At 33.8% G+C, this 23,256-nt stretch overlaps 1 long non-coding RNA gene across 1 annotated transcript; it reads right to left on the bottom strand.

Moving 5' to 3' along the window:
• Positions 1–18,598: 18,598 nt before the first annotated feature.
• LOC141634229 (uncharacterized) lies at positions 18,599–19,534 on the bottom strand. The gene is made up of 2 exons (XR_012538980.1): positions 19,315–19,534; positions 18,599–18,955 (listed from the first exon to the last, which is right to left on the bottom strand). It is a non-coding gene; the product is annotated as an uncharacterized LOC141634229 (long non-coding RNA).
• Positions 19,535–23,256: the final 3,722 nt, after the last annotated feature.

The following is a 23,256-nucleotide window of genomic DNA, read 5'->3' as shown; positions in this document are numbered from 1 at the left end:
TTGGGGCACTTTTAAGACGGAGTTTTAAGGCAAATTTCGAGGTGAAAATCAAAAAATTCAACTTCCCACATGATATATGCAACATATACTACTCAATTTCATCACTCAATCATGTAAAAGACACCCAAAAATCAATTTGATTTCACAAATCCTAGAAAATTCGTCCCCAAATTATGTAATTTCTATTCAATTTTTAGCACAATAAACAACAACAATCATAAAAGGGAAGCATGTGGATCATCTTACAACAATTACAAGCAACTTTTCTTCCATATAAATCAAAGTTTCATATTATTCTACCATTCTAATAATTTCTAAGTGATGAAAACATTAAAATAGGAAAGAAATTCATACCTTAATCAATTAGGAAGTGCAAGAACGAATCAAAGCAATGAAAACTACCCAAATTAATCACCACAAACACAAGATACAAGAGTTTTATGGAGGTTTAGGACATTAGGGTTATGAAATATGAAGAAGGAATAAGAAGAATGAGGAAGAAAAGGGATTTATGAATCCCGCGGAAGTCCCTGTACTGTAGCCTACTCGATCGAGTGCCTCGGGTACTCGATCGAGCGCCCTCTACTCGATCGAGTAGGCACTATTTCATCGAGTAACCGTAGGAAATTCCTACGTCTCGACGTCATAGCTTCCTAACTAGATCGAGTGAGGTCTACTCGGTCTAGTAAGCACTTACACTCGGTCAAGTAAGGTTGAGTACATGGTCAGAATTACAAAATTAACTGAAGCTTCTTGCAAAACAATATCACGTGTCAATTCCAAATCAAGTTCGGAAGTCGTCACTGGTTATCGTACTCATTCATATAATGTCATTACTACTTAAATATATCGTATGGTCTCATCAAATAAGATTCATATCACATTATGCTACAACGAACTTCAAACAACATGATTTACCTGTTACTGAGTCCTCCACGTATGCAATTATCTCATTATATCATGTCTAACTTGTTTTACTACATTGTTAGCAAACTTATACTCACGCTACTTGAAACACATAATTAACGATAAATTTCCATGTATTGCCCAAGTGTATTAGCAACATATTCATGCTTCAACATAAACGAATTATTCTACACAAATTAATCACCACACAAGCGAAAACTTTCAACTATTAAGCATTGCATATACCCATTACTATTTCGATAATTCTCATACTAATTTGACAATTCCTTAACTATCCCTATTATGGTTACTGTAAGATGTATTAACCCGTATAAAATCACCATTACTAACCGGCTAAAGCAAACACAGACATTACCACATTCCATATCACAGCACACACTTCTACACTTTTCACACACTGCTAACATATAAAACCTTCCACGTTCCTTATTATCATCACATACACACACCAACTCTTTAAAGTTTTCACCACACACAATTCTAACGCAACTATGATGCCTACCTTAACTTCAACAAAACTCAGCCATTAGCACTACTAGTTTAACCATCCTACACATTGAACACATATTTGCTGACTCCACATTCCCATACCTAGTGACTGGCTTAAGCACAATGGGGCCAAGATTTTGAAATGAGGGCGCCTACTCACCCAAAATATAGCATCGGCTAGGGCTCCCATTACACATACACCAGATTCATTTTATTAGACTCACTACGTTCATTAGGTTCATTTGTTACAGGTTCCAAAATCATCGTTGTGATACCACTTTGTGACACCCTCATATACCAAGGAGCCTTACTAAGACCTTCCCTAGCATATAAGGACATCACCATCTCGGTTGCCCGAGGAAATTAATCATCAAAGGTCAATAAAAGAACGTCACACTGTTTTACAAGCGTTATAACCAAACTGTTAAAAGAAAGATACAACTCATCACTATATCCTACTTCCTGTCATAACTCGTGAGGACTCATCCCAGCCCGGACTCCAGCAATCATCCAAGACAACACCCTGGTAAGACTGACTGCTCACCATAAGGGATCACGGCAGACACAATAAAACAAACAAGACAAACCACACAAGATCAGTAACCGAGATAAGACACGGCAAACATAACCAACTATAACAACCACAACCAAGCACGCCCACAGTCACAACCACTCTAATCAATCTCCGTCACCGATCGTCCATTGGACCAGCCCTGCCAGTGGGGGACCGCAGCCGTTCCCACCTAAGCCCCGCTCATCATATCGAGCGATAACCCCATCCCATTAATGTGCACATCCCCTCCCGTGGCAGGTTTCAGGGAGGGCGAAACTAGGGCGTGAAGCCACTCCCGCAAGTGACTCCACTCAGCCGAGCACGCACCTCGAGAACCAGAGATAATCAATCACAGACAGCTGCAAAACAACAACAACAACCTACAACCTGTATACACCAATTGATTACCACATATACTCTACCACACACACACACTCACAACAACAACAACACCACAAACACGACACAACAACCGACACAATAGACAAACCACAGAAACTGAGTAGGCGAACCTACCTTTAAGCGAATACAACGGTTCCATGGCCACACACGCAAGACCCAGCAATCAAGCAACACCTATACACACAATATAATCATCTATCACTACCATTCTAACCCTAACTGAAAACACAAAGACACGGATGATGATGACGACATACCTACATGAGGAAATCTGGCAAAGGACTGCTACCCGACTCAATCTATGCACTCCTATGGCACAAGGACCTTCAAAGGCTCTCATGGAAGGTATTTGGTGAAGGGAAGAGGAAGGGACGACATCTAAGTTTAGAAGAAAGAGGCGGAAATGATATGCGATTTTAGGAAAACACGATTATAAACCCTCGCTGAAAAGACGCTACTCGATCGAGTGGCCCCTACTCGATCGAGTATCCAAGCTACTCGATCGAGTAGCCTCTACTCTATCGAGTACCACCCACAACTCAAGACACAAGATAACTTTGGCACGTATTCATAAGGACTATTACTGCTCCCAAGGTCAGTCAATGCTGGTCAACGGGTTCCTAAAAGGGCGGGTATTACACTGTTAATGTGCTATTTCAAAGGGTTCATTCATCTATTTGTTTAGCTATTTGTTTATCTTACAGGGGTGATATTGTATTGAAAGCATTGCGAGATTGTATTATGTAATTCGTGGTATTTAAACTTTAAATCGAACATTAGGTGATATTGTTACTTTAAAATCAACCAAAATGACGGATATTATTTGGAAAATGTAAAACATGTGACATAGTAATTCTTATTGAACAAACATTGTTCACCCTTGACTGACAATCTCTTTTTGGAAAGTGTGATATTGTATTCGATATCTTGTCATATTGTATGGCAAAACAGCTGATAATGTAAAACTGTGAAGATAATAATTATTCCCAATAAGTAAGATATTGTATTGAATATTGTGTGGTATTGTATTGAATACATTGTGATATTTTAAAGAATACTGTAATTAGTGTGATAGTTGTGGTATTTATTTAAGACAAGTATGTTATTGTATTTGATATCTTGTGATATTGTATGGCAAAAAAACTGATATTGTAAAACTGTGAGGATAATAATTATTCCCCGATAAGTAAAATATTGTATTGAATATTGTGTGGTATTGTATTGAACACATTGTGATATTGTAAAGAATAGTGAAATTAGTGTGATACTTGTGGTGTTTATTTGAGACAAGTGTGATATTGTATTCGATATAATGTGATATCACAATACATATCCAATGCAATATCACAGTTCTAACTATTCAATATCACATGTACATTGAAATATCCCACCCTCATCCATATCCCACCATCATCCATTTTAACTCTGCAATCTCAGAACATGTACATTGAAATATCAGACTTCTGATAATATATTTTTGGAGGCTTTATGTAAGAAATATCACACGTCTAGCTACGCAATATCACGACATGTACATTAAAATATCAGACTTCTGATAATACTTTTTTGAAAGCTTTATGAAAGAAATATCACACGTCTAACTATGAAATATCACGACATGTACATTAAAATATCAGACTTCTGATAATACTTTTTTGAAAGCTTTATGTAAGAAATATCACACATCTAACTATGAAATATCACACGTCTAACTATGGAAATAATACTATTTTTAAGACTTTGCGTATGAAATATAGTATCAAATAATGTACGAATAAGATCACTTATATTAGTGCGTATATCTTAACGTATGGAGTGTAATTGATATAATAGTAATGAAAGTATGAGATGTATATCCTATATATATTGAGCTCCATCAACAAGGGATTCTACAATCAAGAGACGACGACACAAAAAATGTTTTGGATGAGCTTGATGAACATAAATCAGTAAACCCCTCAATCATCATCTGAACTCCCCTGAAAAATAAAAAACTACACAACAAGTAGTTGTCAGCGAATGAACAAAGATCATTGATTCAGTTTCAGAAATTAAAATCATAAACAGCACAGCGAGTAGTCGTCGGTGCACAATATCAACAGTATCTACAATTCCAAAAATTAAAGTTATAAACAGAATCGTATGGCATCTTACTTATAGAAAGATTGTAATAGAATATATTTATTTAGGTAGCATACCTGATTCTCGACGTCAGGTACAAAAGGATTAGAGCAGTTACGCTTATCATGGTTAGCCAATTGTTTGCAATTTTTGCAAAGCCTTTTTGGCTTCTCTGCTTTAGCAATGCATTATTGCTTTGTCGATATCATTCTCTTCCCACTACCCTTATTCTTTGACTGACGAGGCAGTAGAATCCTCACCTCAATTGAGGAACTACATCCAAGAAGCATTTCCAACTCCCGCTCTTTTATCATTGACTGTGCTTGTTGATTGAGTTTGACCCTAAATTGCTTCAATGTGTCAGCAAGATCAGTGATCTGATTGTTAGGCATAGTTCTCAACATACTGATAGTTGAATAGAACTCTGACCATAACTTGCACATCTCCAACTTCTTTACATCAGTGGCATCAAAGTCGTCAAGTAACTCACCATATGAACCATAAAAAGGGATCTTCTGTGCATTCTTTGTTCAGCGCATAAGAATGTACTTATCAAGTAAAGTCCTGACTTGTTTCCCAGAGAAAACCCAAATAATGTGTCTGCAATAATACCCTTCCTATTGAACAACTTACAAGAACATTCTGCATCGGTGCTTGTAGAATTGAACACTACTTGAAAGGTCTTATGCATTCTAGCGTCAGTAACAACAATGACCTCTATACTGTCGACAGGTGGTGTGAAGCCACCAACACTAAGGGAACACATGGAGGCAGCAACTTCTTGTTGAAAATCTTTGAAAATAGCATGGGTATAAACCTTCGACGCATGAGCTTCTAAGTGTAGAGACGTAGCTAATTGTGGTAAAGTATAATCACTGTCTCGATCATGTTGCTTTTAAGTATGGCGCTGTTGATCCATGGCACTTTGAAACCGCATCCAAAACTCAACAAGTGTACCATGTATATTTTCAAAATGCTTGAAAAAGCTATTCTGGCTCTCCGATCATTGAGTTGTTCAGAGAAGACATCCCATAGGAATATCACGATAATAAGCCGGGATCCATCTCCTTCTTTTTTTATACATGTATGACAACCATGAATTTGCTTGCAAGTTATGTTGAGCAATTAACTCAGGCCACTTGCAATCAAATTCTAAAGGTTCCAAGTCAGAGTCCCAAACTACAGCATTCAAACGACTCACAAAATCGGTCTCTTTGGATATTGTACTTCCAATCTTGTTAGTGACCTTTTGCATAATATGCCACATGTAATATCTATGCTTAGCCTTCTTGAAAACTTTGGGTACAACCTTCTTTATTTCTGGACATTGGTCAGTGAATATACATTGCGGCTCTCGCTGACCCATAGCGTCTAAGAACTTCTCAAAAACCCACTTAAATGAATCTTCGTCCTCATGAAACAACAATGCAGCAGCAAAAGTCACAGATCTTTTGTGGTGGTCTACCCCAGTAAAAGGAGTGAAAATCATAGAATATTTATTTGTACCATAAGTTGGATAAAAAGTGACCAAATCACCAAAGGAAGAGTAATTTAGACGTGCCTGTGCGTCACACCAAAACACACGAACCAAACATTTGAAAGAATCCAAGTCATAAGCAAAGTAGAAACCTGGATTCGTTTCACGTAGGTCCTCGAAATGATTGATAAACAATTGAGCATCCTTATCTCCTATGAAACATTTGATATCCTTTCCAAAGTTCTTAAAATCAATCAATTGAGCACCAACATTCTCGTAACCATCTGCATGTTCCTTAGAATATCTATATGCCGATGTGGGGCCTAAATTAACTTTTGAATGATCAATAATTATTTTTTTATGAAAAAGATGAAGGTGTCTCTTTTTTCTTTGAAATTCTTGATTTGTGAGTGAACAAAGACGATGATTATGCCATTCACGAAACTGAGCAACAACATAAACATCCTTGATAAGGTAAAATTCAATCATAGCATCACAACCAATCCTAGTTAGTTTATTATTCTTAATATCAAACGGCTTTATAAGTGTCTGCTCCACTACACTATCATGAACAACAGCTTTCCTTTTCTTACCATCTCTAAACCCTTCACGATTACAGACAACAAGTTTATAAAAGATGGCACCATCATCATTTTTTTTGGGAGGACTTCCTAGGTTCAAAACCACATGTTTCTGCATACACATTATAAAAACTGATAGCGTCTTCCAATTTTTCAAAAATCTGACCAAGTTGAGGTTTAGACTGAATTGCGACATTCCTTGTCCACAATTCAGTACCACCAGATGTGGATTCCAAAAATAGTTGATGTTCATGATAAGAAACAGAAGGTTGTTCAATGCGTGAAGTAGAAGTAATTTCAGTAAAATGATTATCATTAGACATAGATGGAGAAGGACTTTCAATGCGTGGAATAGAAGTAATTTGAGACACACTAGTATCGTGAGAGGTGGATCCAGAAGAAGGTATACAACTATCAGCATCTGGAAAAGAATATAATATGAGAAGCATTAAAAGACATAACAGGTATTAAGTAAACAGTAGGGGACCAAGACTAATGACAAAGTTTCTTATTGTAATAGTTGTGATATTGTATTGAACATGGTGTGATATTATATTGGATATCTGTTAATATTGTAATACTGTGAAAGCAGTGTCCAGGTCTGCAAACGAATATAGTACGAGAATGCATAACAACAGTTGATAACAGATGTAAAGTAAACAATAAGTTACAATGATGGCAAACTTATAAGAAAATTGAAAATATAAGTAGCAAAAACCAAATGAAAAGTGAATATTCATATAGTAGACCAATAAAACCGTATAAAAATTAAAAATATAGACAAATTCATAAGAAACGAAGTAACTGCACTAGTAATTGCAAATATATGTAGCAAAAACAACAAGTAAATGAAAATAAAGCTGGATATTACGACGGTAGACATAAATTCATAACAAAGCAGTTAGATCAAGAGTAATTCGAATATATGTAACAAAAACAACAATTACATGAAAATAAAGTTGAAAATTGAAAATCTAAACATGAATTCATAATAAACGTAGCGAATATGTGAAAAAAAAACAACAATAACATCTAAATAAAGCTGGTAATTACAAAGTAAATTGAAAAGTAGATGTACCTGACATAGCGATGTAGATTGAAGAGAAGTATAATCGTTGATAAGAAATAGAAATTAACAAATCGCGGAAGAAATCAGCAGCAGTAAGAAGGAATCCATGGATAAAGCTTGGTCGAGGAAGTTGAATTTAGATAGAGAAAGAAATTAATGATGTAACTGAAAAAGCTGATGATATTTAGGGAAGCAGGGGTATATATACAAAGAATTGAAATTACCAAACTGCCCTTAATTCTATGCGTTAAATATAAGACATAGGATCTATTACTTTAGACGGCTTAGATTGATCCCCAATCCCTAAATATATGAGTTATACTCATATGATCCTAATTCTATATATATATATATATATATATATATATATATATATATATATATATATATATATATATATATATATATATATATATATATGTTTTGTTTGCCATGTGGAATAATTTAATGTTTTATCTTGCTTTAAACTATATTGTACAGATGCAACTAGTTTTATACTTGTGCAAAAATTGCACGGGATTGAATAGGTAATATACTAATAGTTTGATAAAATGCGTAAATATAAAAGATTAATTTACACAAAATATAATTTAAATTTAAAATACTAATATTAATCAATATACTCCGTATAATCTAATATAAGTAAAGTTAAAGAGAATATAGATAATGTAATCAAATTATAAATATTTGAAAACAGGTTAATATTGATTTTTAAAATTGCTGCTAATTCATTAACGACTTATTGGATGTAAGTATCTTATTAGCCTTAATATATTATGGGCTGCAAATTTATTAGTAGCCCAAAATGTTAATAACCTATATTTTTTACCATATATTTTCGTATCCCCTCCCCACTATATTCACATACATGACAATCATTGACCTATTTCTACCTAGGAGTGTGGGTATCTATAATTTTAATACCAATTAGTCTCCCCTTAAGATAGATATATCCGTCTTAACATTAAAATAAGCCTAATATCATCCCACATCCCACATGTGCATATAAAAGAAATTTGTTAAATTTTCATAAACTTTATGCTTTTGTTTAACTCTAACTACTTGATTAGTTAACCCGTCTTAAATGAAAATTTGTGATTTTTAAAATATAAAGTAATAATAGTTGCAAAATGCCCGCACCATACTCATGCCTCGTCAATTTGTTTGGCCCATAGCAAATCGTCCAATATAGCCCATCTACATCTAACACAAATACACAATCCTAATAGCTCCATTTTAGAAATTATCCATAAGATACCTTTGGTAACCCTAACAAAACACTCATTTTCCTCCCAAAGCTGCCTCCCTCGCCTATCTCTCACCCAACCTCATTTATTTCCTGTATAAAACAAAGAAAATAACACTACCATGAATTTTAAACTTCCTTGTTTATCAGGAATAGAAAGACTCCATTATCTCGTCAGTCCCATAATAATAATAAATCGTAAAAAAAAAAAAAAAAAAAAAAAAAAAAAAAAAAAACCTCTCCATTTTATATGCGAGATATGGATAGAGGTTGAACTTGAAGAAGACATCGACATGCATGTAATCAAATGAGTCGGATCTTTAAAGAAAGCCATCTTTTTCGTAAAAATTACGGAGTATAAATATTGAGGTTTTTTATTTTTATTTTTTGCATATTCACTTTTCTTTTATGGTCTTTATATGAACAATTAATAATTATTTTATCATGTTTTAATGGAACTTTGAAAAAAGTTCTCAAAAAATATGGAACTTTTTCGACATTTCAATCTAAACTTTTCACTTGTTTTTTAATTAATCATTTCATCCTACTTTAATTAATCATGTGAAATAGGTCGCTTCTTAATTTTTAAAGCATATACTCTAATAAGTAATTAGTATACTCCATAACTATATTCTTTCTAATTTTTTTCTCTCTTTTTTATCACATCTCTAAAAAAATTCCAACATATATTTCGAATAATTCAGTGTTTTATATCCATATGTATATGGGATATTATTTTATTCAAGGATTATGGCCTGTTTTTCTTTCCTTTTTAGAGTGAATCAAATCAATCAATCAATGGAGTGAGTTGAATCGAATCGAATGGATGGAGCTGAATCAATCGAATCAATCAATGGAGTGAGGACTGATCAATCAATATAGCCGAAGCCGAATCGAATCAATCAATCAATAAAGTCAATTGAAATTTCAATCAAATAATCATATTAATATTAATAATATTAATAATAATAATATTTAATATTATTGTTATTATCAACTATAATAATACTAATATTCATAGTATAATACTATTTATACTAATACTAAAATTTTTAAGAAAAAATTATAATATTATATATGAATAGTCATAAATTATAATAATTGAAAAATAGTAATTTTTTTTCTAATAATATTTTTAATAACAGTAATAAATAATAATGTCAATATTAATAATGATATTAGTAAAAATATTTGTTTCGAATAAAAACACTCGAGTAAGAGTTGCTCGAATCCGGGTCGGGTCAACGCGCTCCTCTCAGACGATGGCACCTTGAACCTATGCTTGCTCTCTACAGATGGATCTTTTACGCGTAACAAATAGGGCCTCGAAGGGTTCGTAATAGGTCTTTCTCTGATGCCTTACGGTACTGGTGGATAGTTGAGACCTTGCTTGAAGCTAAGGTTTCCGTGCCCTCTCATAGTAGCTCGAGTAGTCTTAGTTCTAGAGAGAGGAAGTTGTTGGTGAGAAGTATTTTACCATTGATTGGTCAATAATGAGGTATTTATAGGTTTCTATGTGTACCTCAAATGATGGCTTGGAAAGCATGGTTACGATATTCGCTATGAATACGCCTTACCGATTCGCGATTCGCTTATAGAAAATGTGTTATATGTATTTTTAGTAATCAATTTGATAGAATTCGCTTTTAACGATTCGTGATTCGTAGGGTATCAAGCGAATCCGTAACCATGTTTGCAAGCGTGTTGACTTGTATGACCCCGTATTGGCTAGTGGGTCAAGTCGGTTGAGCGTGCCCCATCAATAATATTAATAATAAATGTTATTTTTAATAATAATAACAATAATAATTATAACAACAACAACAACAATAATAATATTAACATTAATAACATTATTATTCACAACAACAACAACAACAACAACAACAACATTAATAACATTATTATTCATTTTAATAATAATATTCATAATAATAATAGTAATTATAATAAATAAATTATTAATAACATTATTATTTACAATATTATTAAATATAATAATAATAATAATAATAATAATAATAATAATAATAATAATAATAATAATAATAATAATAATAATAATAATAATAATAATAATAATAATAATAATAATAATAATAATAATAATAAAGAATAATAATATTAAAAAAATAGTATTATTGATAACAAAATTAATAATAACTATTAAATTTAAGATGAGTAAAGCTGAAATGAGCTGAACTTAATGAAGCTGAACTGAACTAAACTGAATGGAGTAGTGAATCAATCGAATCGAATCAATGGAGCCGAATCGAATCAATCGAATCGAATGGAGCTGAATCGAATCAATCAATCGAATCAAACTGAATAGAGTTGAACTAAAAATGGGCTGAAAATAAGCCAGAAAGAACAGGGCATATCTACTAAAATTTGTAATTCAAGGATTTTATTCAATGTTTTTATAATTTAGGATTTTCTAATTTTATTTGTAATAGATATTATTCAAATATATGTATAAATTATGTTAGGAAATGTTTAATGTATGGAGATTTATTATTGGCCGTTTTTTATCACTGGAATGTATCATCTATTTATTATATTAATAATTATAATGTATAATAATGTATAATGTATTGTTTTTAATGTATGACTTTATTATGCTCATTTTGCTAATATTATGCTCATGCTCAATACTCAATGATAAACAGCCAAAGAGATTAAATAAATCCCCCTAAAGAACGTGGGTTGCTGCACACATAAAAAAAAAGTTTTTTCCTCCTAAAAAATAGCGATCAATGAAAAGCCAAAGAAAAACACAGCTTTTACACTATGTACATTATTATTCCATTTTGTTTGTTTTTTTAAGTAAATATTCCATTTTGTTGGTTAATAATTAATAAATAAATTAAATAATAAATAAAAATGAATAGAAATTAATGGAAAATGAAATGCCACGTGGAATTAAATTAAATGCTTTAATCTAGCCTTTTAACTACATTGTATAGTTAAGACGACTTAATTTATTCATGTTCTTATTTGTCATTTTGCTAAAGATGGAATAATTCATTAATTTAAACTACCTATTACCAGATGAGTAAATTAAAGTCTCTTGTAAAACAATTGTACAATAAAACATTTTAAACATTAATAATGTTACATAATGCCCTTATTACCCAATCATGAATCATGATTGTTAGTGGACGACTAGTGCCCTGTTCTTTCTGGCTTATTTTCAGCTCACTTCAATTCAAATTTCACTCTATTCGATTAAGTTCATTTCGATTCGATTCAACTTCGATTCGATTCAACTCAACTCTATTCAGATTGATTGAGCTCGATTCGATTCATTGACTCACTTGATTCACTCCACTAAATTCAGCCAATTTCAATTTTACGAATCTTAAACTTAATAGTTTTTATTAATATTATTAATATTATATTTATTAATATTATTATTATTATTATTATTATTTATTATTTATTATTATTATTATTATTATTACTGTTACTGTTACTGTTGTTGTTGTTGTTATTATTATTATTATTATTATTATTATTATTATTATTATTATTATTATTATTTATTACTATTTATTATTATTATTATTGTTATTATTATTATTATTATTATTATTATTATTGTTATTATTATTATTATTATTATTATTATTATTATTATTATTTTTATTATCATCATCTTCATTAATTTATTATTAATTAATCATCCTCATTATTGTTATTATTATGAATATTATGGTTATTAAAATCAATAATATTCATATTAATATAATTAATACTATTATTATTATTATTATTATTATTATTATTATTATTATTATTATTATGAATATTAATTAAAAATAATATTATTAATATTGTTAATTTTAATATTACTATTATTAATACCTAATTATTTTTTCATATACGAACTTACTCTTTCATATAAACTTTTTCATAACGTTCTATTTTGTACCCTTTTCAGCTAAAATTGAACCAAGTGAACTCTTAAATCAATATTTTTCCCTAAAACTTAATTTAATTGCTCAAATGACTTAAACCTTACAAGATGGATTCTAATTTATCAAATAATAAATTAATTTACTTGTTATCAATTATTAATATTATTTGTTGAGTTTTAATTAATCAACCAAATTTTATTTAGTTTTTAAAGATGAAATTAGGGTCTGTCAATTTTTATTTATTTAATTAATTAAATTAAAATTGTCGGTGCTTCATGATAGCTACCTAATCAGTCAAATTAGGATGATAAATGGCTAGACTTTGAACATCAATCTAAAAAATCGGTGCTCCATTATTTCACCTAATTAGATTGATGGTGAACCGTGGTTCATGGTGGTTACCTAGTTAATCATTCAAATTAGTATAATTATTATTATTACTATTATTATTACTATTATTATTATTATTATTATTTTATTATTATTATTATTATTATTATTATTATTATTATTATTATTATTATTAATATTGTTATTTTTATTTTTATTGTTGTTGTTGTTGTTGTTGTTATTATTATTATTATTATTATTATTATTATTATTATTATTATTATTATTATTATTATTATTATTATTATTATTATTATTTTTATAAATGATGCGCCCAGCTTTCATTAAAATAAAAATAAAAGTTTCCATGAAATTGGTGGGGAGCCGAGAGACAATCTGGGATCCCACACCCTTAGCAATAACAAAGCTAAGTTTAGTAAAAATGTAAGCGGCCACCCGAGCCCCCGCATCCTGAGATACCGAGAATTTCTGGATCCACTTGAGCAAGGCAACAAAGATCCTCAAACCCGACTCCCCAAGTGAAGAGAAAGAGAAAGGTAGGAAACCATAACCATACCGCGCACAAATCCCCATACTTAGCACACTTTATTTGAGCAAGATCGGGCCGACAACCCGCCCGACAAAATCTGCCAACCCAGTCTGAGTCAAAGGTGAAGAACCTGTCAAGTCGACGCACACATCACGTCCCCTGTCCCAAGAATAAAGCAGTAATCTTAGTGGTTTTATGTTCTTCTTCTTCTTCTTCTTCTTCTTCTTCTTCTTCTTCTTCTTCTTCTTCTTCTATTATTATTATTATTATTATTATTATTATTTATTATTATTATTATTATTGTATTTAGTATTATTATTACATTTAGTATTAATATTAATATTATTTGAGTTTAATTCAACTCCTATCAGCTTAGTTCAGTTAAGCTCTATTCAATTCAGTTCAGCTAAGCTCCATTCGATTCAGATTGACTCACTCCATTCGATTCGATTCAACTCGGTTCGATTGAGTCACTCTATTCATTCGATTCGGTTAAATTTCAGTTTCAACTCCATTTAGTTCAGCTCAGCTCTAAAAAGCCAGAAAGAACAGGGCCTAGAGGTTATTGAAGTGGGATAATTAAGTAAATTAACTGATAGTTTACAATAATCTTTGTGTAAAACCGTTTTATAGAAGAAGCCTACCACTTACCAGACAAGCAAACACCTATAACAAATTATGCTAATTGAATATGTTAGTCAAAGTTGTTAATAGATTCAGCTAATTATAACTGTTTTTAAACCCGTTTTTATCAATATTAATTTGTTGTTTACCCGAGTCATTTCTTCTTAATCTATCTTATTTCTCTCATAATTTGATGGGCTTATAGAGAGCTGAAGACTAACTCATTCCTTATACGTCCCTTGGCATCCCATCCTTGAGAAGTTAGAAGGTGGTGAGGTTTAGAGCGAGTTGCAAAATCCACACCCTACTCAATAATACACTCATGGATTTAGGTATGCTTCCACGACTAACATTTTACCGAATAATGTAGTATAAAATTTATGGTTAAAGGTCGGATTAAATTCCTAGCAGATCGAGGTGCTAGATGGTTGGTTATGAGTTATCTAACAATTGGCACTCACCCAAACAAGAAAGATTCGAATTCCCACATGAACAATATATCTCATAAATATCAATTAATTTAGATAGCAAAATTGCTCAGTAAAATTATCTATCCATGACTAGGAACTTGCTTGTGATTTTTTAAAATTGCAAGTTAGTGGTTAAACCATTAGAAAATGGAAATGACCATGTAGAATTACTTAGGTTGAGCAACTAGTTTCATTAAGTTAGTAGCTTAAATTGACCAATGAAGTGGCTTTGGTAAGCTAGTAGCCATTCGACTTGCTCTAGTCGCTCCGGCTTCCGGAATCGCGGTCCCATAACATGCAACTTCTATATTATGCAAGTAGTCTTTGCGCCTTTGTCTAAAAAAAAAGTAGTCTGCGCATTGCAATGAACAAAGCAGGTTGGCACAAACATAAGATATACAAAAAGATAATAATGGGAAAGCAGCAGATTTAATCATTTTCCAGTAACAAATGCAAGCTTTAGACATGATCCGATAGGCCCTTTGTAATCATCTTGATTGAGTAACGTGAAGCAAGAATCCGCTATCTTCTCTCCAAAGAACAAGAGTTAACTTAAGTGTTAAAAACTATTAATATCTCTCTCTAAAATTCTCTCCTAAAAAAACCAAACCGCCATTTTTTATTGTGGAGAGTGTAGAGTTGTAGACTAGCATGCAGGGCTTATAGCAAGTAGTCCACAAATAGGGAAAACGCGGAGTCATTTTTTATTGTTATGGATTGGACTTAAATTTTGGAGTCCTATTTTCCCCTGGGCCCCTGTACTGAGAACCGAACAACACAACCTTGGGCCGCCCCTGATGGGTGACGTTAGCTTTGCTGATGATTTGGGTGATGAAGCTATGGTCCATTCCACCGTAATCCATCAACATGTTCCTGCTACCCGATGCAGATATTTCATCACCGGTGGCTGTTCATTAGTAGAAATTTATAGTCCTATGTTTTATTTTGGTTTGTTTTATGTTGTAGTATATCAACATGGTTCTCGCCATGATACTGGAATGTAAAACATTATTTCACCCTTGTCAAAAAAAAAAAAAACTATTTTATGCCAACTGTGAAGTCGGGGTTCGATTCTTACACTCGACATAGAGTGTAATACCAGGGCTTTCTGAGTCCTGTTACTCAGCCGAATAGGGCTAACTCGGCCGAGTTATGTGTCGTATGTTTTCTGGTCAGATTACTATCCCGGAACACTAGGCCGACTAGTGTAAAACTTGGCCGAGTACTCTTGGTACTCGACCGAGTATCCGGTCTGAAGGGAATTATTTCCGCGGTTTGGTAAGGATGATTAAAGTTATAAATCCTGTTTAAGCAGTTTTACTTTTCATTTTTACCAAAACCTAATTGCTTCCTACGTTCTTTAATCATCCTTAATCACTCCCAAGGCTTTGATCGTTCGTGAATCTTTGTTCATCTCTCTCTCTCTCTCTCTCTCTCTCTCTCTCTCTCTCTCTCTCTCTCTCTCTCTCTCTCTCTTGCATCACTTGCGTCGGTAAGTCACTAGTTCCATACCTTTTTGTTTAGAGTTGTATTTTAGGGTTTTACCCTAATGTTGGAATTGGGGAAAGGGGTGATTGAATGTTGTGATTGGATTGTTCTGGTTATTGTTAGGTGAAAGATTTGTAGAAGAGCGTTTCTAGCCTCTCTTGTATACTCGTATTCAGAGGTAGGGTTTTCCTACTCAGTTGTCTGTTTAATTGATTTAAGATGATTATGATTGTATTGGCATGATTAGTATCGTTGTTGGCTTGTCTTTCTTGATTGTTGGAGTTGTGGTGGATTGACTATGTTAGTGAGGTACGTCTTCGGCTGAGTGGAGTCATTTTCGGGAATGGCTTCACGCCCTTAATTCGCCCCTTGTGGTTTCCGTCACAAGGGGGATGTACATATTAATGGACATGGGTTGTTGCTCGTTGTAATGGACGGGGTTTAGGTGGGCAAGGCTGCGGTCCCCCACTGGCCGTGTAGATTATCTGTTGCGGCAAGTAATCTGGCAGGACTACACACTTGAGTGTGTAGTCAGAGATGAGGCATGATTGGCATTGGAGGATGGTTGTATAGTTGTTGTCATGGTTGTTCTTATATATTGCTTATCTTGATTATGCAGTGAACTGACCCCGTTGTTGTTTTGTAAAACTGTGGTGATCCATGGTGAGCAGATTGTGACAGGTGATAGTTGTCTTTAGCTGCGGGATGTCATCACTTTGAGCCTAGAGCTTCCGCTATTTCGATTTTAGATGTTTGGATTTATTGTTTTGAGATTTATACTCTTTCGTTTTGGTATTTATTTGAGACGTTGTAATCGCTAAATGTTATACTTTAATAAATGTTTCTGAATGGTTATTTTTGATATACTAACCTCGAGCAACCTATACGGTAACAACTTCACATGCTAGGGTGGTCCTTGGTAAGGCACCTTGGTATGTGGGGGTGTTACAAAGTGGTATCAGAGCGACATTTTGGAACCTAAAACCAATCAACCAAATGAACATAGGGAGTCTAATTAAAATGAACCCGGTTAGGAGTTGTTTGGAGCTATCGCAAAGGCTTGGGAGACGTCCCGAAGTCGCATTTAGGCCCTACAACTTTGAGCCGGTCAACATAGGGGTGTCTTGAAAATCGTTGTGTATTGAAGTAATGTATGTTGTATCTATACATGTGTTCTTATGAAGTTGTTAGATGAAATAAGAAAGTGATTGCGTATCTTGAGTATGGTAGTACTTGAGCATGATATTTACATGGTATAAAAGCCAAGTTTTTTCTTGGCTTTTGATTGGTTGGTGATTTTCTACATGTGGGTCCCGCCATGTCTCTTATCCTATATAATTACCTTCTCTCCTCAAGCCAATTCCTCTTCCCGCCATGTCTCTTATCCTATTTTAATTTCTTACGTTAAAATATAAGTTAAAATGTCACAATTTACATAAATGTTGCAATTTACAATTTTACATACATTTAACGGGTCTAACATGTCAAATACCTTTAATATAATTCTAACAATATAATCTGATATTCAAATCTCCAAATATGGACTTTATATTGTTACGGTATTGAACGCTTAATCACGCTCAATTATATGTTCATGTATCTAATGATAGCGTCTGCTATTACGACCCGTGCATTTTTTGCACGGGAATAAAACTAGTATGTGTTATTACTTGGCTTTTGAAGGATAGTAACATGTTTGGATATAGTATATGCATGTTTATGTATGCTTCCGTAGTAGTTAGCTCGTTTTTGGCATGATTCGGCCGAGCAGGGCGGGTACTCGACCGAGTAGGGAATACTCGGGCGAGTAACCAAGCACTCGACCGAGTGTGAGTTTATGTGTACAAAACAGTAGCTACTGGTTGTGATCACTCGGCCGAGTAAGAGGAGTACTCGACCGAGTGAGGCATACTCGACCGAATATCATGTATACTCGACCGAGTATGTTTTATGTGACTTCACTACAACATATAACTCCTTTAACGGCGTTTAAATTGTATTTAGCAGCATTTGTAAATGCCACAAAAAGCTTTAGCAGCATTTACTCTTTTGCCGCGAGATTCAATGTCGGGAAAAGTCAATAGTGGCATTTATTAGATATGCTGGTGAAAACCAATATAAACGCCAGGTAATCCCGCATTTCGAGACTACCATATGCTTGCAATTTAATTGATTTCCTATAAAAATAATAATTAATAAAAGCAGTATGCATTATTCCTTTTTCTTGTTACACTTTTTATTATTATTATTATTTGTTCATGTGTACTACAGCTCCAGCCTATTTGACATTACTTTAATTTAAATAAAATGCAACTATTAAAAAAACTTTTAAAATAACTTGTACCATGTAATATAGAACTTTCATATGTCAAATTGTCATTACAAAACGCTAATATAAATTTGATCTCATTACATTATCACCTAATAAAAAGTTAACAAAAGTCAATTTACCGGCATTTACAAAAAGCTAATATAAGACTTCCATTGACATCTGATCTCGTGCCATATCCATTACTTCTAACTTGATTGACATCCCTGATCTCGTACCATAGCCATTACTTCTAACTTGATTCTAATAAGGCTTCATCAAAACGAAAATGCCATCTATCCTCCTCCTAATACGTTAAATCCTAGTCAAAAGATAACAAAAGTCGCTTATAATAAGCCCAGTAAAAGTAGAAAGCAGATTTCCGCAATCCTGCTGCACCCTTAGAACCATGTCAAGACAACAATGTTAAAAAATTAACAATCCAATTTCGAATGTGTCACAGCAACCTAAAATCAAATATGCCCAACATCATACAACAAGACAATGAGACAACATGACGTCACAATAACTGGCGGCGTTTTGTGTTGATTACACAACAGCAATAACTAAATTAACATGCTAAACAATCCCAACAACACCGTGTTCTCAACAAACAAGCATCTTGAACAAGCAATCTAATATCTAATGTAACAATGTAAAATATCAAGATAAAGACTTACTTTAGTTTTTATTTTGGTGTATATGAGAACTAAATTAAGGATTGCGTCTATGTATTGTTGTGACTGAGAATATCTCTACCAAATTAAGCCATTTTTAGTATGGCTAACTTCTCTTGCATTTTCTTTGAGTTTCGAAATTATCGTCTTGTATCATGGCACATTTATCATTTGCTTTCTTGAGCTCACCTCCAAAAGCCATTCTTAAGTTCAGCCTTAAAATTACTCACTTTCTTCCCATTAGTTGCAAGTTGCAACACATACCTTGGAGCATGGGCGTTTGGAATAATATAAACTTCGACTGTACAATAGTTTCAGAGAGCAGTAAAAAATTAATAAGGCAAAGATATTTCATATAAGTAATACAATAGGTCTTGGTATAGACGGGTGGGGCGAACAAACTGGTAAAGACCTCTAATAAAATGGGTAGGGGGACAAGGTGGGGCACCCCCCATATGCTTTCCACTTTATGGCAAATGGGTATTTTGTGAGGGATAATGGTATCCGTCTATACGTATAGACGGATAATGTCCGTCTATAATGAGAATTTGTGTAAGTAATAAACATTTAGGGGCCGTTTGGTTCAAAAAGTCGGAATGGATTGGAATGGAATGAGATACCATGAGGAGATGGATTCAGAACCCCATACCCATTATTTATTGTTTGGTTCACTCTAAAATTGTAGAGGGGGAGTGGAGGTAGAAACCTGAGTGGGAAGGTGGGTATAGGATTCCAACACCCCAACCAAACACCCCCTTATAGTTGGTCCCCTATGCTTAGTAGTTAGAGATTGAGAAGGCTCTATAAAGAGCAAAAAAAAAAAAAAACAAGAAAAGACGAGTTAAACGACGTTGAGTAAATTATATAAGGGTCATCTTCCAGATACATATCAGTCATAAAATCTTCATCAATATAGTTAGTATGAGGTAGGGAACGTTCATTTTCTTGAACTTGAGTAAAGTCGTGTAGTGGTGGTTAGGTTTGGGTAGGTAAAACCTCTTCACCATCAATTCAACTTGAACATTAACAATACGAGGTCGTTTTCTCACCATTGAAAGCTATGAAACAAATCAAATAAGATAATCTAATGAAACATACTTGTTAGGTGGTCAGAGTGTAACGATCTTCAGGGATCAAGAATCCGAAAAGAGAGTTACGAATCAGCAATTCAATCACAGGAGCTTCGAATGGATGAAGAACAAAGCTCGGATGTTGAATCAATGGCGTCTTTTATTATCAATGAAAGATTATAATTGTTAAAGATTACAAATGTAAACTATTCAATGAATTGTAGAAAGATTACAGAGAATTGTAGAAAGATGATGAAGTTTGTGTAACAAAATTTGTAGAAAATGAATGAATGAATGAATTAGTTACAATTGCTTTATTTATAGTAACTAACTCTAATCATTGACTTTTTCAACGAACTTTGACTTTGCTGGAGTTTAGTTGAGTGACGTGGCATAACAAACTTCAAAGTTTGTTACAATCCTTCCTCCAATAAAACTTGACCTCAAGTTTGGTTTAAATTGAAATCAGGGAATTTCTTAACAAAAGCATCAAATTCCTCCCAAGTAGCATCCTCTTTAGTACCATTAGACCACTGCACTAGCAAGTGTACTTCATAACCCATCCCTTTCCTGGCCATCTTTCTTTCTAGGACTGCCACAGGTTCAGCTGAAAGCTGTAAGTTGTCATCCACCACAGGAAGGGTTACTGCTACAGGATCAGGTCCATGATGTCTTCTCAGTTGTGAAACATGAAACACAGGGTGGATTTTAGCATGAATAGGTAGCTCCAATTTGTAGGCCACTTCTCCAACTTTTGCTGAAATTTTGAAAGGTCCAAAGTACTTAGGTGCGAGTTTGTTGCAGATCCTGTAAACCACAGATTGCTGTATGTAAGGCTTCAATTTAACATAGACTAAATCCCCCACTGCTAGCTGCACCTCAGACCTGTGCTGGTCACTTTGGTTCTGCATTCTAACTTGTGGTCTCTGTAAATGGAACTTGAGCATTTTGATGCATTCTTCCCTTGCCTGTAAGCTCCGGTCAACTGCAGCTACCACACTATCTCCAGTAATGTAGGGCACATGCAAATGAGGGGGTTGTCCAAACACCACTTCATATGGAGTAGTCCCAATAGATGAATGAAAATTACTATTGTACCACCATTGAGCTAAGGGAATCCATTAAGCCCACTGTTTTGGATATTCTCCATTCATGCACCTCAAATATGTTTCAACACATTTGTTCACTGCCTCAGTTTGACCGTCTGACTGTGGGTGATAAGCAGTGGACATACACAGTTCTACTTGCTGGCATTTGAACAGCTCTTTCCAAAAATTGCTTAGAAAAATTGTGTCTCTGTCACTGACTATAGTTTTAGGAGTCCCATGTATTTTAAACACTTGCTCAAAGTAAATCTTGGCCACAGTTTTGGCATCAAAAGGATGGCTCAGAAGCAGGAAATGAGCATACTTGCTAAGCCTATCCACCACTACCAGAATAGTGTCCTTTTCTTGAGATTTTGGTAATCCCTCAACAAAATCCATAGAAATATCCAACCAAATTGCTGCAAGAATTGGCAAAGGTTATAATAACCCTGCTGGAGCCCTTAAGAGAGGCTTATTCTTCTGACATGTTCCACATTGCCTTACCAAATTTCTCACATCTTTCTTAAGATTCTTCCATTAAAAAATTCCTGAAATTCTCTTGTAAGTCACATGAGCACCAGAACGTCCTCCTATAGAAGATTCATGCATGACAGACAGGATCTCCTTTCTTAGCTCTTCATTAGGTCCCACTACTAATTTCCCCTTTCTGTTCAACTGACCACCTTCCCATTTGAACTTGGACTGAACATTTGGCTGATTTGTGAGTGATTGGATTAGTTCTTGGCATTCCTGTTCCTCTCAACTGTCATAGACTTTCTGTAATAAGTCTGCTCTGATCTGTGAGACGGTTAAAGCTAGTAATTATCCCCTAGTGATTCTAGAAAGGGAGTCTGCCACAGTGTTTTCTTTCCCTTTCCTGTATACTACTTCATAGTCTAGTCCTAGTAACTTTGGTAAACACTTGCTTTGGAATGCTAGTTATCTTTTGTTCCAACAAGTACTTCAAGCTGAAATGGTCTGTTCTTATTATAAAGTGTCTGCCAATCAGGTAAGGCCTCCATTTCTCCACAGCTAAAATCACTGCTAGTAATTCTTTCTCATATGTAGACAACCCCAAATGCTTCTCAGATAAAGACTTGCTTAAAAATGCAATTGGATGACCTTTTTGAGACAACACAGCACCAATTCCCTTATCACAAGCATCTGTCTCTACTTCGAAAACTTCCTGAAAATCAGGCAATGCTAGAACAGGTGCCTGATTCATGGCTGTCTGTAACTCCCTAAAAGCTGTAGTGGCTCCCTCATTCCACATAAAACCATTTTTCTTAAGCAAGTTGGTCAATGGTTTGCTGATAATTCCATATCCCTTAATAAATTTCCTATAATATCCAGTCAGACCTAAAAAGCCTCTCAATTCTTTTATGGTTTTTGGTAAGGGCCAACTCATCATGGCCTGAACTTTGGAGGGGTCAGTGGCCACTCCTCTTCCAGAAATTATATGCCCAAGATAATCCACTTCAGGTACCCCAAAAGTACATTTGCTCTTTTTAGCAAATAATTGGTGATGTCTCAAAATTTGTAATGCAAGCCTCAAATGTTTCTTATGTGATGCTAGGTCAGGGCTATAAATGAGAATGTCATCAAAAAACACCAGGATAAATTTCCTCAAATATGGACTAAAAATGGAATTCATCAGACTTTGGAAGGTGGAGGGGGCATTTGTCAATCCAAATGGCATTACCAAAAATTCATAATGCCCTTCATGTGTTCTAAAAGCAGTTTTGGCAATGTCTTGAGTGCTCATTCTGATTTGCCAATAACCAGCCCGTAAATCAATTTTAGAAAAAATTGAAGAGCCATGTAATTCATCAAGCAGTTCATCAAAGACAGGAATGGGAAATTTATCCT

This window comes from Silene latifolia, chromosome Y (genome assembly GCF_048544455.1).
Source record: "Silene latifolia isolate original U9 population chromosome Y, ASM4854445v1, whole genome shotgun sequence".
Lineage (NCBI taxonomy): Eukaryota > Viridiplantae > Streptophyta > Magnoliopsida > Caryophyllales > Caryophyllaceae > Silene > Silene latifolia.
Note: the sequence above shows the minus strand (reverse complement) of the source record. Positions and strands in the feature narration are given on the sequence as shown.